This window comes from Pteropus vampyrus, unplaced genomic scaffold (assembly GCF_000151845.1).
Source record: "Pteropus vampyrus isolate Shadow unplaced genomic scaffold, Pvam_2.0 Scaffold14, whole genome shotgun sequence".
NCBI classification, from domain to species: domain Eukaryota; kingdom Metazoa; phylum Chordata; class Mammalia; order Chiroptera; family Pteropodidae; genus Pteropus; species Pteropus vampyrus.
In genome coordinates this window covers 14196283-14206653 of record NW_011888795.1, presented here as the reverse complement: position 1 = coordinate 14206653, position 10371 = coordinate 14196283, and the positions used below count along the sequence as shown (strand labels likewise).

Sequence of the window (10371 nt, the reverse complement as noted above, 5' to 3'; positions counted from 1 at the left end):
TTAACGTTGGAAGGTATAAAACTAATTGTATTTTTTTCTATATGAATAACCACTGTCTCAAGCTTCATTCATTGAGTAGCCCATCTTTTCACACCTGAACTACTATTCTATCTCTATCATATATCATTTCTCAATTATCTCTTCTGTTTTGTTTTTAAAATTCTCTATGACTATTTCAAAATTAGATCTCTTAATTGCCATGGCTTTATTACATCTCTACCTAATTCTTGAAAATTGTACCGGCTTCAGTGGTCTTTAGAATAGAAAGATATGTTGACATTTCTTTTGAAGATTAAATTAACTAAAATTATATTGTTTATCTTTGATATTAGTTTTTTAACTTTTTATTTTGAAGTACTTTTACATTTACAGAAAACTTGCAAGATTAGTACAAAGAATTCCGATAACTTCACCCAGATTTTCCAAATGTTAACATTTACCGTGTTTTCTCTCACTCTCTCCCTCTCTCCACATATATATAAATATGATCTCCATACATACACACATTTATTTTCTGAACTGTTTGAGACATGATGCATATGTACACCTAAATATATTTTTTTTAATTTTTAGGCGAGGCAATCCTTGGTTGACCTCACAGATTGCAAGGACTTTGTCAGTTTATAATCCCTTATTTTTTTTATTTTTTACACCTACAGCACCTGTTCTTCCTAGGTAGTCTCCCATCTAAGTACTAACCAGGCTCGACCCTGCTTAGCTTCCAAGATCAGACAGGATCTGGCTTGTTCAGGGTGGCATGGTCATAGACTTGTACACCTAAATATTTCAGTGTTTCTTTCAGAAGAACGAAACCTAACCATAGGACATTTATCAAAATTAGAAATTAACATTAGTATAGTATAATTATTTAATTTTTAGATTTTGTTCAAAATTTGCCAGTTGACCATTAATGTATTTTATACCAGAAGTAAAAACAAAGCAAAATAAGCCAAAAAAAAAAAAAAAAACTTTTCTTTCTGTTCTAGAATATATTCCACTTAAAAAAAAAAAAAATCCTGCAACCAATGCGTTTAGTTGCAATGTCTTTTTAATCTCTTTTAAGTGCTATGGTTTTAGGTCTTCTACAAATTCTCTCAGGAATATCCTGTTATCAGTAAAATGATCTTACATGTTTTTTGTTAAAATTATTCCTAAGAATTTTTGACAATATTTTAAATTGATTTTTAAATATGTTTTTTATTTTCTAATTGTTTACTGTCGATATATTAAAATAATGGGATTCTTGCACAGTTCCCTTGTATCCTGTGACATCTAAATTTACTAATTAGTCTAGTAGCTGCTTTGTAAATTCTTGAGGACTTTCTACCTAAAGATCTTGTCATGTTCAAAGAAACAGTTTTACTCATTCTTTCCTAATCTTTATGACCTTAACTGTTCCGGTTGCGCTATTTAAATGACTTGCATCACTAGCTCAATCTAAATGAGAGCAGTGAGAACAGACAACCTTGCCTTTTTTTCAATACTAGAAAGAAAACATTTAATATTTCTTCAGTAAGTATAATATTAGCTCTAGATTTTTGTAGATACCCTTTATCAGATTGAGGAATTTCACTTAAAAATAATTAATTTCACTTAATTTTCTAAATGTTTTTACCATACACAAATTTTGAATCTTGGCAAATACTTTCTTTGGCATCAATTGAAATAATCAGATAGATTTTCTTTTATTTTGTTATTATGGTGAATTACCTCGATTGTTTTTCACATGACAAACCATTTTTACATTCATGCAATAAATGCCACGCGATATATTAAAATTATTATCTACTGTTGCTTCTACTTGCTAATAATTTGTTAAGAATTTTTATATCTATATATAAACTGAAGAGACGTTCTTTAGTTTTTATTTCATGTAATATCTTGTATTAGCATCATGCTGGCCTCATATAATGAGTGTGAAAATATTCTTCCTCTTTTATATTCTGGAAGAGTTTGTGTAGAATTGGAATTATTTTTTCATTAAATGTTTGTTTCAAATCACTAGTGCAGTCAATTGGTCTTCAATTTTCTTTGCTGGAAGTTTATAACTATTCATCCAATTTGTTTAATAAATATACAGCTGTTAAGGTTATCTATTTCTACCTGAGTGACCTTAGGTAGTTTGTGTCTTTCCAATTTCTCAAGTTGGATGGCATAGAGCTGCTCAAAATATTCACACATTAGACTTGCAATTGCTGTAAGATCTATTATTATTTTAATTTAAAATATTTTCTATATGTCTTTGTGACTTCTTTCTTGAACCATAGCTTATTATGCTGTTTTCTTTCCAAATATCTGGGGTTTTCCTATATTTTTGTTTTTGATGTCTAATTTACTTGTGTTGTAGTCAGAGAAGATATGCGATATAATTTCAATTTATTGAGGCTTGTTTCATGGACCAGCATATGGTCTATCTTGGTGATTGTATCATGTGTATTTGAAAAAAATATATTCTAGAGTTTTGGGGTGCTGTGTTCTACAAATACCGATTAAGTCAAGATGATTGATAGTGTTATTCAAATCCTCAAAAGTCTCACTAATATTTTTGTCTAGCTTTTCCACTGGTTTCTGAAAGAGGGGTATTAAAATGATTGTCAAACTATTTCTTCTCTTAATTCTGTTGTTTTTTGCTTTATAGGTTTTAAGTCTTTGTTGTCAGGTTTATAAACATTTATATTGGCCAATTCTCACTATGAAATATTACTCTCTATATTAGTAATATTTATATGTTTAGTAGTACTCTGTATTTAAATCTATTTTATTTGATATTCACATAGCTACACCAGTCTTCTATGCTTAGGTTTTCTTTTTACATGATCCATCTTTTTCTATTAATTTTCTTTTAACCTGTTTCTTTATATTACAGTTCTTCTCTTATAGTTGGATCTTGTTTTTCCTTTTGATAACATCTGCCTTTTAATTAGATTGTTTATTGTATCAATATTTAATGGAAATATTGGTTATATTGAATGGTTAGATGTACCATGTTATTATTTTTTTGCCGTATCCTCCTTTCTTCCTGTTTATTGTCTTCTTTTGGTTTCTTTATATGTGTTTTAGAATTCAGCTTTTTATCTATACCTCTGCATGTTTTTTTAGTAGTTGCTCTAGGGATTATAATGTATAGTTAATTTTTCTCAGTTTACTTAAAGTTAATATTGTAGAAACTTTGCAAAAATATAGGTCTATTTATCCACCCACCCTCTATCATCCTTTGTGTGATTTCAATATTGAGGTCATCTCTAATTTATGTTGTTTGTCTTTTTTTTTTTTTTTTTGAGACTGATCATGGGTGTGTATGTGTGAAATAATTTTAGAGGTATCTTGGAAATTGTGAATGTTATGTTTTACACTCTGGATTCTATTATATTGTTTTAAAGAGGGTTGGTTTTGTTTTAGCAAGCAATTAACTTGGTTGGAATTATATTGTCAGCTCTGATGCCTGTGGTAGGTGGTGGCTCAGATTTAAGATCAGTTTTTTATCTTTAGATGCAAGCTACTTTCAGTTTGCCCTGTGCATAAGTGGTTCAGGAGTTAGTCAGAGAGAGGCTGAGTTTCAAAACAAGATTTGAGTTCCCTTTCTCTAGATCTCTCTTTTCTGGCACCTCCTCTTATTCTCTGGTCTCTCTGGTTGCCTTGGTCTTCTTTTGCAAGCACTGCTGGCCAGAACAATTGGTTCTGTATCACAGGCACCAACTATGGTCACCTTCAGGGCAAAGCAACAAAATACAGGGAACTCACTCCATGCCAAACACTTGATATAAGTTTCTACTCCAATTTAAAACATGAACACCATTCATTGTTCATTCTCCAGAGCCCTAGGTTAGTTGTTTTTTCAAATGTTATTTTGTTCAAATTTTATAACTGTTGTTTGTGGGAGAACCAGCTTTATGCACTCACTCCTTTAAACCAGAAACCTGAAGTCTCAATAATTGCTGTTTTCCTTCTTATTGGAAGAAAAGCATTAGAACCATTTAACTCCATTATCTACTTCCAGTACTATATGCCACTAAATCATGCATTTTAATTATCTAAATATGTTAAACAATACAATACATTGTTCTTATTGTTTTATGTGTTTAATATTAATTTACTTATTTACTCTTCTTGATGTACTACATTCTTTCTTACATTTCTGAACTTTTACCTGGCATTATTTTCCTTCTGCTTGAATTTTCTTTGATATACTAACAAATTTTCTCACATTTTGTTTTACAGAGGTGTCTTCATTTTACTTTCACTCTTGAAGAATATATTCAATAAATTATAATTTTAAGTTAGCAATTATTTTTCCTTTCAGCGCTCTGGTGATACACTATTTCCTTATATTTCTGTCTTCATCATTTCTGGTGAAAATTCAACTGTCATTTTAATTGTTGCTCCTTGAAAATAATATAAATTTTTCTTCTGTCTCATACTAAGATTTCTCTTTGAATTTGATTTTCAACGGTACTGTCATGAGCCTACATGTGGTTTTCTTTTAAATTTTCCTAGTTGGAATTTGTAGGATTTCTAGAATCTATGTCTTGATAGTCTTCATTTTAGAAAATCCTCAATTGTTGTCCTTTCAAATATTGTTTCTGCTCTATTCTCTCTCTCTTTTTATTATGGGACTAAATTATATGAAAGTAGACTCTGTACTATCTCTTCCTTTTCTCTTTTATGTATTTCCTATCCCTTTAATCTAGTCATGTTTTATTCTGAGAGATATATTTTTGAGCTGAAACCTAGTTTAGCAGTCCCCAACGTTTTTTGCCACCAGGGACCGGCACTCGTATAAGAATCGTGATGCTAGCACTGGGGAGAGACTGCAAATACAGATGAAGCTTCGCTTGCTTGTCTGCCGCTCACCTTCTTCTGTGCAGCCCTGTTACTAACAGGCCACAGACTGGTACTTGTCCATGGCCTGGTTGTTGGGGACCCCTGATCTAGTTCACCAAATCTTTCTTTAGCAAGTCTGCTGTTAATTCCATCTACTGAGTTCCTAGTTTTGATATTTATGTTTTTCATTATAGAATTTCTATGTGATTTTCCCCTAATCCCAAATTCAAATTTGTATTCTTATTTTAACTCCTTGGACATAATAAGCATGCTTATTTTAAAATCTGCATTGGATAATTTCACTACCTGGTGCTCCAACAGATTTATTTCTATTACCATCATTGATACTGATTGTCATCTATGTTATTTTTACAGATTTTTTGTATTTTCAAAACTGTTTGTAGAAATAGTTTGGGTACTAGGATCAATTTATCTCCCCTAGAAACTTTTATTTTTATTTTTTTTTTGTCTTCAAGGTGGCTGAGCTCATACTACCAAACTGAGATTACTCAAAAGTGAGATGCACACAAAGCTAAACTGCAGTGCCTGCAAGAGCGTATCTTCTTCTGGTGCACTCTTACTCTTCAGCGCAACTCAGTGTAAGGGAACATTAGCTCTGTGAGGCTGTCGAATGGGCCATCCATCCTCTTATTCTTTTGGCTGCCCCTGAAGATTTTGTGCTTGCTCCCAGGTAAACTATAGCCCAAATGCCAGTCTTATTTCCCTTATCTCAGTCTTCCCATGTCTCCTAGCCTGATGATTTTTCACTATCATGCTGTCTTTCCATTGCATTCAAACAAATGCTTATATTTTGCCCAGCTTTTCATGTGGCCTCAAAGGAGGTTTAGAAGATTTGCCTATTCTGCCATACTAGAAGAAGTCTAAAGTTACGTAATTTTTTAAATTTATACTATAAAAAGACAACTTAATATTTGACTATAAAATTATCACTCAATGGTTAATTCCAGCAAGGCAGAGAAACAATCAAATATTATCTGTGATAGTCAAATTAAACAAATCTATGCACTTCGGCATAATTTTTATTAGTTTGACACATACTATTTATTTTTCTGGAAAATAATATTTTCCAAAGCATTATTCCTAAATACTAAAGAGTATTTTTTGATATAGCTGTATCATAACTTAGCCCCTGTATCCCATGTTTACAATGCATATTCTCATACATAGATTATTATTAAATTTGCTAATAGTTTTCTTTGATTTTTCTTTCTTGTAGAAAAATGGCTCATAATTACTTAACACAACCAACAAATTTCCATTGCTTTGTTCTTACTTGATGATTTGTATTTTTATCATTATTATCATCTTTTTGCTTTTTCAGAAGTTTAACATTATTTTTTCTAACTTTCTGTCTTAACTGCTTGATTCACATACTTTTACTTTTTAATTTTATATTAAAAAAAGTTTTTAAGGTCACAGATTTGTTGTGGTCACATCACATCTATGTTGTTAATTCCTAATATAATTTATTATGTTATATGTAATATCTTATTTTTTGTATGTTCATTTCTAAATATTCTACAATTATAATTTTTTTGGTTTTCTTTAGCCTGAGGTTAGGTTAAATTTAGAGTGGATATTGTTTACCCATTTTTCAGACTCAACTAAAATATGTAAGTCAATTACAATTTTTGATGAGCTATTAAAAATAATGTTCTTAATATTCTGATACTCCTGACCTGTGACTATACTTAAGAGGTATGAGATTTGGGATTACCATCTAGAAGTAAATGTATCATTTTGGTTAGAGGGTAAAATGTTTAGTTCAATTTGTCACCCTCAAGGACTATTTCTATTTTGTTCTTTGATATTGCTTGCTCTTGGGGAAGCCAGTTGCTATGCTGTGAGTGAGCTAAGGAGACAATCTGAGGCCTGCCAATAGCCACACGAGTGAGCCCAGCAGTGGATCCTAGTGTAGTTGAGCCTTGAGATGACTGCAGACCTAGCCAACACCTTGATTACTACATTAGGATCCAAGACCCTGAGCCAGAACCACCCAGCTAATTCACTTCAGATCACTGACATGCACAATCTATGAGATAATAAATATTTGTAGCTTCAAGCCACTAGGTTTTAGAGTAATTTGTTACAAAGAAATGAATAACTGGTACAGCTCCCATTTCTTTATTACTAATATCAAATAATAAAATAAAATCCCAACTAATAAAGTCATGTATGAGAAAAAAAAGAGTATGACTAAACTGAGTATGGTTAAAAACAAAATTACAGTCAAGCTATAAGTAGAGAAATTAGAAGTACTTCTCTCTCAATAGGAGGTGATAAGAAACCTGGCTACCTGTACCTGTGATCAGGAAGAAAAGATCTGATGCTAGAAACTAGAGAAGATGAAAGGAGTTAAGTGTATATAGTCTATGATACCCAAAACACTGTTCCAAATCCATGGCCATGGCCTCATCTTCACAGTTCTACTCCTCCAAAAGCAATATCAAGAAGCTTACTTACAGACTGCTAATTGACATTTGCTCTGCAATTGAGCTTCAGGTTCATGGCAATGCTCTGAATTCCAATCTGTTTTGTCCTTACATGTATTTAGCACAAGGAATTATGGTTTTAATTGAACCCAAAAGTTAAAATGTCTGTAAAAGGTATTTATTTAAAACAACATAAGAAATGCTCTATCAAATCTTTTGAGAAGAATTCTCATGAGAATTACATTTCCTACTGTGTGCTTTATCTCTTTCACAATATCAAAAAATGGGACTTTTCCTTCTGGAGTGTTTTAAGATCTCTGACATCTAGTTTGGAAAGTGATGAACGTGCACCTTCAGTAATATCTTGCTTTAGTCACAGGAAACATCAGTTGATGGAGCTGTGCCTGTGATGTTCATACTAGTGCACTCTATCACAGCCACATTTTTCTGTTAAAGTTTGGATTTGGTCCTGTCGCTTGACTTGTGGAGAATGGGTTATCTCGTTTCAAAAATATCCTTGCCAACTATCAGTCATCATTAGTGGAAACATCTCTTTTACTTCCTGCCTCATCCTGTCTAATAATTCAATAAGCATACATTCTCAATCACATCTTTGTTGTCTTTTCTCAGCTTATTCTGCTTTGCTCCAATTTTTCATTTTAGTATAGCTGTTTCCAATTCTGGTGCCTTTTGGAAAATTAATATAAAACTTCTGCTTTGATTCTCTTTACTTGGCAAACCAGGGATCTTGAAACCTAAAACAGACAATTTTATTTCCATTTGTAAAAAAGCCACCTATGAATATCTATAGTTGTGATTATAAACAAGAGAGGCATTTGAGGAAACTCTCATTAGCCAAGCTGCTCTCACAGGCAGTGCAGAATACTACAGAAGCACATAAGTATTGACATAGGTAGACCTGGGTTTTCACCCCAGTTTTGCTATTCAACTGTGTGGCCTTCAGGAAAGTTTTATGTGTTTTCTGGGTATCATTTCCTTACATGTTAAACAGTAATTTGCCCAGGATGTTGCCTTGAGTTTTAAATACAATAATGCCTATTGAGCTCTTTAAAAAGAGCTTGGGATATAATAAATGCTCATTAAGCATCAGCCCCACTTCTTTCCCAAAAGTTGGCTTGTTGACTATGCTGTAATATTACAGGCTTTCTTACAATAATGAGGTAAATATTTCCTCCATAATTAAATATACAAGGAGGGAACTTAGCCTCTAAGATAATAATATTTAAGGAATTATGTAGCCATTTTAACAGAGTTTCCTTCAGGTATTTGTAGACATAGTTGATTGATGAATAATGTAATAACCACCACTTACTAAATGTGTGTTCTATTGTCAAGAAATAGATGACCATTAGATAGATGATAGATGATAGATAGATAGATAGATAGATAGATAGATAGATAGATAGATAGATAGATAGTAGATAGAAAGAATTATAAGATGACAGAATTTGAAAAGTGAAAAAAAGGGCTCAAATAATTTGTAGTCTAACCTCTATATTTATGGATGAAGAGGAGAGGGATAAAGCTGAATTTACAAGAACATAGTTCTCCCAGATTCTCATGTGTTATTTCCACTGCACCAGTAGGTGGTCTGTAGATGTTTCCATAGAATCCTGCAAATAAATAACACTAATGAATTTACAATCCTTTGCAACTATTTGGGCAACACAAAACACTTAATAATTTGAATTAGAACGTCTTCTTATAGAAGACCATTGCAAGTTAGTTCCTTTTATGATATAGCAAAGCGTTTTGCCTGAACCTGCATTTGACTCCCTTTTTATCATTGTGGGTAGGACAATAAATGGCCTTTGGAGAGAAAAATTAATTTCTTACTTAAAATTATTCAAGAGCACACAATCAAAATGTGTTGAAAGCAGTAAGTACACTTATCGAGTAAAATTCCGAAAGCGTATAATCTTCTGTAGTCAAGTATGTTAAGCCTTTTGGCAAAGTTTATTAGCATTTTAAGGAAAATTCAGTTGATTCCAGATTCAACTAAAATGTACTGAATATCAACTATGTTTCAGGAATTTTAAGGGACACTTTCACATACATAATCTTAATTTCATAACTCTGTAGGGCTGATGGAATTTATGTTTAACCGATGATAACACTGAGGTTCATAAAATTTGGTTACTAATCCACCATCACACATATAAATGAAAGCTTGGTTTCTAAACTGAATCTCGATTACAAGTGTGATGCATTATACTTTAGTTGTCTTAGAAAACCTCTTGCATTATTTTGTTTATGTGTTTGTTTTTACCAGGAAAAACCAATATTAAAAGATGTTCAGCAAAATGGAAACAAACCAAATATAATCTTATTAGTCTGGCATAGTTTTTCTATATTTTTGTGTACTCCCCAATATTTATTCTAAAACATTCATAATTTTATATAATTCTAATCCCTGTGTCTGCTCATTTTTATTGTCATTTTGACTTATGAAACATACACCATGGTTGTTTTTTTTTAATAGATGAAAATGCTGATTTTTTATTAAGTTTATTGGGATAACATTGGTTAATACAATTATGTAATTTTCAGTGTACATTATAATTTGTCATCTGTATATTCTATTGTGTATTTACCACCCAAAGTCCAGTTTCCTTCAGCTACCATATATTTAATCCCCTTTACCCATTTCATCCTCCCCCTAACCCCCTATATTTGACTCCCTTTAACCATCTACCTACCCCTCCTCCTCAACCCCCTTCCCTCTGGCAATCACTAGTCTATAGTCCATGTTCATGAGTCTCTGTTTTTCTGTCCTGTTCATTTGTTGCTTTTAGGTTTATATCCCACATATAAGTGATATGATGTGATTTTCACCTTTTTCTGTCTGGCTTATTTCACTTAGCATGATTACCTCGAGGTCGATCCATGTTGTCGCAAATGGCAGTATTTCATCTCTTCTTATGGCTGAGTAATATTCCATTGTACATATGTGCCACAGCTTCTTTAGCCAATCATCTATCGTAGGACACTTCAGTTGCTTCCTGGCCACTGTGAATAATGCTGCTATGAACATCAGCATAAAAATATATTTTCAGATATGAGATTTCAAGTCTTT

General features: G+C 32.2%; 1 pseudogene; it reads right to left on the bottom strand.

Moving 5' to 3' along the window:
• Positions 1–650: 650 nt before the first annotated feature.
• LOC111734337 lies at positions 651–769 on the bottom strand (annotated as a pseudogene).
• Positions 770–10371: the final 9602 nt, after the last annotated feature.